Genomic DNA, 8,052 nt, shown 5'->3' on the forward strand with positions numbered 1-8,052 from the left:
AAATGCTCATTCAAAGTAATATAAGTAACTATTGTAAGTTACCCAATAAACAAATAGAGTTAAACAGCAGTCAACATTTACACTCAATATTACCTATTTTGTTGAACAAAAACTAAAACAAAAACAAAGTGTCAGATGCATTGGTGTAAAGCACGCCACCACTGGACTCTAGAGCAGATGGACGAATCTGGATTTGGCAGCTGCCAGGAGAACGGTACTTACCTGACTGCATTGTGCCAAGTGTAAAGTTGGTGGAGGGGGGATTATGGTGTGGGGTTGTTTTTCAGGGGTTGGGCTCAGCCCCTTAGTTTCAGTGAAAGGAACTCTTAATGCTTAAGCATATCACAACATTTTGGACAATTTCATGCCCCTTCCTGTTCCAACATGACTGCTCACCAGTGCACAAAGCAAGGTCCATTAAAGACATGGATGAGCGAGTTTGGTGTTGAGTCCTGACCTCAACCCGATAGAACACCTTTGGGATGAATTAGAAACTGTGATCCAGGCCTTCTCGTCCAAAATCAGCGCTTGACCTCACAAATGCACTTCTAGAGGAATGGTCAAAAATTCCTATAAACACACATCTAAACCTTGTGAAAGGCCTTCACAGAAGAGTTGAAGCTGTTACAGCTGCAAAGGGTGTGCCAACTCTATATTAAACCCTACAGATTAAGAATGGGATGTAATTAAAGTTCATTTGCATGTAAAGGCAGCCGTAAGGTGTTCCTGGTATACAGTGGTTAGTACCAAATATAGTCCAAACAGGACAAGCAGTGAACCGGCAGTGGGATCATGGGTACCCAAGGCTTACTGATGCATGTGGGGAGCAAAGGCTAAATCATCAGTTCTGACCCTACAGAAGAGCACAATTCATTGCTGAATTAATGCTGATAGAAGGGTTTCAGAACACAGTGCATTGCAGCTTGCCCATGCTCGCCCCGTCCATTGCAGAAAGCACCTACAATGGGCACATAAGCATCATAACTGGACCATGGAACCATGGAAGAAGGTGGCCTGGCCTGATGAATCATGCTATCTTTCACATCATGTGGATGGCCAGGTGCATATGCAGCACAATTCTGTGGTAGAGATAGCACAAGGATGCAGAGGGAGAAGAAGGCAAGCCAGCAGAGAAAGTGTGATGCTCTGTGCAGTGTTCTGCTAGGAGTCTAGGGTCCTGGCATTCACGTTTATGTTACATGTCAATATGACACATGCTACTTACCTTGAAGGTAACAGTATTCCTTAAGGCAGTGGTGTCTTTCAGCAGGATAATAATCCCTGGCATACTGCAAAACTTGTTCAGGAATGGTTTAAGGAACATCTTAATCCAATTGAGCGTCTGTGGGATGTGCTGGACCTCGCAACTTACAGGACTTTTTGGATATGCTGCTAAGGTCTTGGTAACAAATACCACAGCAAACCCTCAGAGGTCTTGTGGACCTGTTTTAGCAGTACAGTAAGAATGTGGACATGGTAAATTAATTAGTATTACCACTTTAAAATTCATTGAGAAACAAAGCAATAGAGCCATATCCTAAATACCAACTCACACTACATGCCTTCTTGAAGCATTTTTTTCTCCAATGTGCATTACACACACATCAGTTCCTCAATTTCTGTTCCTCATGCATGTAAATGATGTGCACACTATATAATTGTCAGTGTGTACTGAAGAGATAGTCATTATGCATCACTTCTAGTGCTTAAGTGATGCATCTATTGTGAATTTGAGCTAGATTTACATTGTGTGATCACAGTTGTTACTCTCCAAATTTCAGTTGAAATCTTTAACAGACTGTACAGTGACATACCCCTCATGTCAAATTAAATGATGAAGATCCTCTAACAATAGACCTGTGGTTATGTCAAACAGTGTGATGAGGGCTTGACTAAACGTAAAGATTCTTAAAAGTAGGCTGGTGGTAATAAGGATATATTTATAACCATTAGTATATTTTATTTACATCTTGCCATTTCCACTGTAGTATTGGTAACTGTCACACAATGCATTCTAGGATTGGTAATTACTCACAGCCAAAGAATTCGAAAGCTAAGCTGGCTTTACACTCTTTGGCCCAATTTTCCTGTTGAAAACAAAAAATCACTCATTCAAAAAATCAATCACTCAAAAGGAATGGAGTCACTAAAAGTGCAGTTCAGTCATGAGAGACTGACATTGATGTTAAGTCTTTTGTAGCTTGCCATACACTGGAGGAAATTTGGAACCCTCGGATTGAGAAATTGTCCTCAAGAAGACCATAAAGACTGAATATTTCTTTGAATAATACCTCAGCAATTTGAAGAGCTGTGGGTAGTTTGGTCAGGGGGACAGGTGGCAGGCTTTAGAAAAATGTCCTGCCTTAATCACCAGTACTTTTTTGCATTCTTAAGATACCTGGGTGTCCTAAGCTGAGGAAAGCGTTTGCCCAGCATACCACTTCTTCCTGCATGATCTAAGGCACTGTGGAGGTGTTGGATTATCCTGCCAGGATTACTGGATATTCTCTCATTAGACGGGGTCTGCAAAGCAAAATTTAAGGAGGATGGTTTCTGGCACTGACTGGCAGTGAGAATTTTCAAAGACCCAGGGCAGTTCATCTGTCTTACCATTCTTGGAACTCAGTCTGCATATAAGTGTGAAATTAAAACAGGTAAAGAATAGAATTGGCATAGGCTCTACCTCTTGCCATTTTAACATACTCACTGTTCTTGTGGTTGATCATGGTGATAAAGGTGAACTTCACACCTTCCAGCCAGTGACACCATTCTTCCAGAGGGTCCTTTATGTCAACTAGTTTTAATTCACTTCAAAGTTCCTCAAATCCACTCTTGGACGTATCCACCTCTACAATAAACTGCAGGTCTAGGTATGGATACCTTTAAGTAGGGAGGTTAAATGGATGGCCAAACCCCTGATGAACATCCAATAGAAGCTGTTTGTGTTTAATAAGTATATATTAGCTTCACACTTTTCAACCTTGATGTACAGGGAAATTTCAAGACATTTTCTCAAGACTGCCCATAAGGCATCACCTGGACTTCATAGTGATCCACATCAGTTATGGACGTGGGCTTCCCCTATGTAAATCAGGTTGTAGGCAATTTAGACGTTGAGCTTGGTAAACATTTTAGCTCCTTTTACTTGTACAGTGGAGGCTTGGACTAGGGGTAAGGGATAGTGACACTTGACTGTGACCACTCCAAATAGAGTGCTGTGGCTTTGACAGAAGGTGGGCCTGTTGTGGAATGAGAGGTATATTTAAACATTTTTGTTAGGATTTCAAATTTCCAGCTGTACAGGATTTAAAAAAGAGCAGGAACAAAATAGGACTCAGAACACAAAGACAGATTTACAGGTAAGGAAAGGTCTTTTCTTTCCACCACTAGGTGAAATGTGGTGCTTTAACTGGTCTGGGCTCCTGAATTCCAGTCTGAGTGTGCAGATAGTTCAGAGATGCTCTCTATTCCTCCAGTAAAGGCAGAAGCCAATTATAGAGCTTCTTCTCACCAGTATAAAGACGTGGCCTTGTGCAACATCCTTGGATTTTGATTCCATCACAGAAGGCCGAGCATGGGAAATGGCAGCAGTGGTGGGTCTGGGTTTGCGGGTTCTGAGCAGACTGTCTGTACAAATGGCTAGCTGGATGAATTGGCATGCTAGCTCTATTTGTAGCATGTTACTTAAGCCTTGTCTAAACTAAGTCTTCAGTGCTGACTTATTCCACCCACTCCCAGCAGCCAAAGGGCAAAACGTCAGAGCAACATCAACGGAAGACTGTTTACCTTATTTTAAGCCGGCAGTGTCTCTCCAGTTTTCTTTCCCATCACCGGGTAGTCAAATACCTGTTTAAAGCTTGAGCAGATCTGGTTCAGCATTGTGGGGTTGAAAGTAGTGGTAGCCACTTCTTGGAAGCTAGGTGAGCCCCTGCTGAATCTTGTCTACATCCCTTGAAAAATACGCAGGGACACTAGCAAAGAGAATGGTCATTGTACGAGGCAAACTTTGCATTTACCAAGCGATACATCATACTTTTCAAGTAATGTGAGAGGAATGCACTGTGGGACTTCCAGGTTAGCAGAAGTGACTGCAGTACTCAGGGTGGGTGCCCAGATGTGGTGTGGCAGGTGATCTCCCTACAGACTTGCTAGTGTATGTTTGGTGGTGGACATTTGCTGGATCTGCTTTTCGAAGTTGCTTAGTGAGTGGCCCTGGGAAAAGACAATAACTAATGGTTGTGTTCTTCAGATGGAACTATGTTGCTTGGTGAAGTATTCTATAATAAGGGGATTGCAGAGGCAGGGTAGGGATCCATATGCAAGTTTAGTAGCAGGCAAATCACTGTAAAAACAGTCCAGGTCATTAACAAAAGACACCAAAATGACAGACAAATCAAAAACAATATGAGGACATAATTGAGTGGGAGGCATAGTTCAGTCAATATCAGAGACCTAAATACCCATCAAAGGTAGAAATGAGAGAAGAAAAGGCAGGTTTACAGACAAAATAGCTATCCAGAAAATTATTGCACAAGGCTGGCAAACTATAAGGCTTTGCAAAGAGAGACAAGCCTCTGTGCTTTTTATTGTGCGCGAACAGGAAATGAGTGGAGTAACCAAAGGAGTAGTTTAGAGGAGGGCGCCTTCTGGCAGTCTGGAGGGGAAATGTCCAGGTTAGATGTTACAATGTCCTTGCTTATAAAGTGTACTATCTAGCTATTGTAGTTAAAGTTCATAAAAGTTCATAAAATGACATCAGACATTGTAAAATGGCAAGCCATAAACATGACAGGGCATGCTGTTATAGGGAAGTAATTCAACATGGTGTATCTGGGTGTATCTTTTTCTCCAACAACATGTAATAATAAGTACTTTTAATAATAAGTACTATTAATTATTAATTTGTAATAGTAATGATTAATATTTAATATTAAGTGCTCTATAAATTTTAAGTGCTTTACTATTGAATGACACATTGTGCTTTTAAATGCTTTTTTTGTTTATAGTCACATTTGATGTTGTGGAAAGTCTATGAGACAAGTTAGTTCCTCCTGTTATCACATACATTATAGCAGCTATAGTTTTTTCTTCACCAGCCTGGAAAGCCTTATGTTCTGAAAACTCTTTTGTGGTACAAAACTCATTTATCTTTATCACTACATACAAGGAATTAATATAAACCTATGATTTTAACTGTCATATATATCTTTTGGGGAACATTTGGTCCACACCAAGGTATAAAAACAAGACCACCACCCCCAACCCCAGCAAAGAAAAAAAAAGAATGCAGGCACATACATACTCACACAAACACACACACACACACGTCTGTTATTTCCCTACAATCTGGAAGCATTACCAGGTTCCACAGGGACAGCCCTGCAGACCCCAGAATTCCCAGTGCAGTCCTGCAGTACAGTCCAGATCCTTTAAACAGTCTTCTCATTGTGCTAGGCTTTGACCCTGGACCTCACTCTGATTGCTTGCTTACAATGTTATAGACTGTACGTGCATAATATCAGTTAAATGTGGGGTGTGTAATTATTTAAGGTTAGATTCAAAGTGTTACATCTCATTTGTTGATTCTACCTAAGCATCTACTAGGGTAATAAAACATGTTATTTGTGGTATTTGGTTAACCTAGCATTAGCATTTTTTCAGTAGAGCTTTCAAAGAAACAGCTATTCAAAGTAACATATATAGTACAGTTAGTATCTTATATATATATATATATATATATATATATAAACCACCATAATTTAGACGCTTACAATAAAAACTGTAAGTAAGACAATATGTTACTGGCTAATATGTTGTACATATTTCTATTTAGAGGTACTGTATGATCAAAACAATGGCACCAATATATAGCAATAGCAACCAATGTATAGGAAAAACCTATGAAACAGGCATTGTTTCATATATTACATACCATACCATAGTTTATAATATACTGCTAATTTGCATAAACTGCAAAAGCATATGATTATACATGATTTGACACTACACCAGTGTCCAGGACCATGTATCAGGATCACACACAACATTTTTTTTACATTGAAAACTAAACTGGATCTTTCAAAAAGAAGCTCAAACAGGTACACAATGCACACATTATTAGATATAAAGTATTACACACAGATTTATGCATTTGTCAGTGAACATAAAATATAACCCTAATTTTATATGACTTGAATTACTTCAAAATCCTCAGTACCATTTGTTTGACTTTACAAAACCAACTCTTCATGGCTAATTATGAACTACAGCCACTATCTGAAAGTCGTGAAAAAGTCACAGCGCTCTATAAACTGACTTTCTCTTTGAAGCAGTGCCACCTAATGGTTATAGAAAAGATGGAAACAGCACCTACCTTTGAGCTCAGGGCTTTTAAGAAATTGGGGGTCACATTTTTTCTTCTAAAAGCTTGTCATATCTATTACACAGACCTGCTCTACTATATTGTATATGTATGAAATAAAGCTTTTAGATGACCCTGTTTTGTTAGATATGAAATTAAAATAGTAAAGTAAAATAGTTCGATAGTAAAATAGTATTTTAAATGTCAGTTTTGTACAGAAAGCTTCAGGCCCAAACATTCCCTGGATTCTCAAACACCTCAATACTCAATATTTCCAGGTACTCAAAGACCAACTAATGATTTGAACAAAAGACTTTCACAAAGCAATTTTTATTGGGATCAAATAATGGAAAACCATCGTCCTCAGAAATGAAACTCATGTGAGCAGTGAAATGAACAGTGGATTAGAATTCATAAAGAATGAACTTCAAGATGATAGTTCATTTCAGCATTGCAGCGCAGTAACAGGATCTCACACTGGTGTCATATTAGCCACTAATCATTGGTAGGCCTGAACAAGCAAGCGTCTTATATCACATGCAGCCTAGTGATCTTTGAGTAGGAGATGTATCTAACCCACATCTTCTGTTCACTACTCAGCAGTGGATCTCCAACTGAGACTTTTTCATTTTGTGTCAAAATTAATGTAAACTGAAAAGTTTCTTTCAAAACACCCATCGTCTGAATAAACTAAATTATCTTAAAATGCTTTTAATCTGAATTATTTGTATGAACAGTGGAAGTAAGAATATGAGCAACTGAGGACTTTAACCACCTTTTTCTATTATTTATAACAACAACACCAATAATAATAATAATAATAATAATAATAATAATAATATCATTATTATTATTAATTATAATAATATAATACATTACACCAGTTATATTATTATTATTATTATTATTATTATTGTTATTGTTATTGTTATTGTTATTGTTATTGTTATTGTTATTATTATTATATAAATCTGATAATAATCATAATAATTATTAATAGTATTAGTGGTATTCATTCATGTTACCCCTATGTCTTGTGCGGGTCTCTTCATGCTTTACTACTGCCAAAAACATGCTGGAGTGAATTGGCAACTATAATTTTGTCCCTAGGTGTGAATGTGTGTCCACCAGTGCACGTTACTTAAACACAGTTTGAGTGATCTTTTCATACTTAGCTGTATGTTGTTTCAAGAAATGTGTTGTGTAACATTTAGTTTGATAACACTGCTACTATACAATAAACTATAGTGAAGCTCAATTTCTTACATGCCACTGTTTCAAATTCAAATTTTACATCGATCAGGCATAACATTATGAGCACTGAGAGGTGAAGTGAATAACACTGATTATCTCCTCATCATGGCACCTGTTAGTGGGTGGGATATATTAGGTAGCAAGTGAACATTTTGTTCACTTTGATTTGAGCGAGTTTGACAAGGGCCAAATTGTGATGGCTAGACAACTGGATCAGAGCATCTCCAAAACTGCAGTTCTTGTGGGGTGTTCCCAGTCTGCAGTGGTCAGTATCTATCAAAAGTAGTCCAATGAAGGAACAGTGGTGAACCGGTAACAGGGTCATGGGCGGCCAAGGCTCATTGATGCACGTGGGGAGCAAAGGCTGGCCTGTGTAGTCTGATTAAACAGACGAGCTACTGTTGCTCAAATCGCCGAAGAAGTTTATGCTGGTTCTG

This window comes from Hemibagrus wyckioides, linkage group LG05, assembly GCF_019097595.1.
Source record: "Hemibagrus wyckioides isolate EC202008001 linkage group LG05, SWU_Hwy_1.0, whole genome shotgun sequence".
In the NCBI taxonomy this organism is placed as follows: domain Eukaryota; kingdom Metazoa; phylum Chordata; class Actinopteri; order Siluriformes; family Bagridae; genus Hemibagrus; species Hemibagrus wyckioides.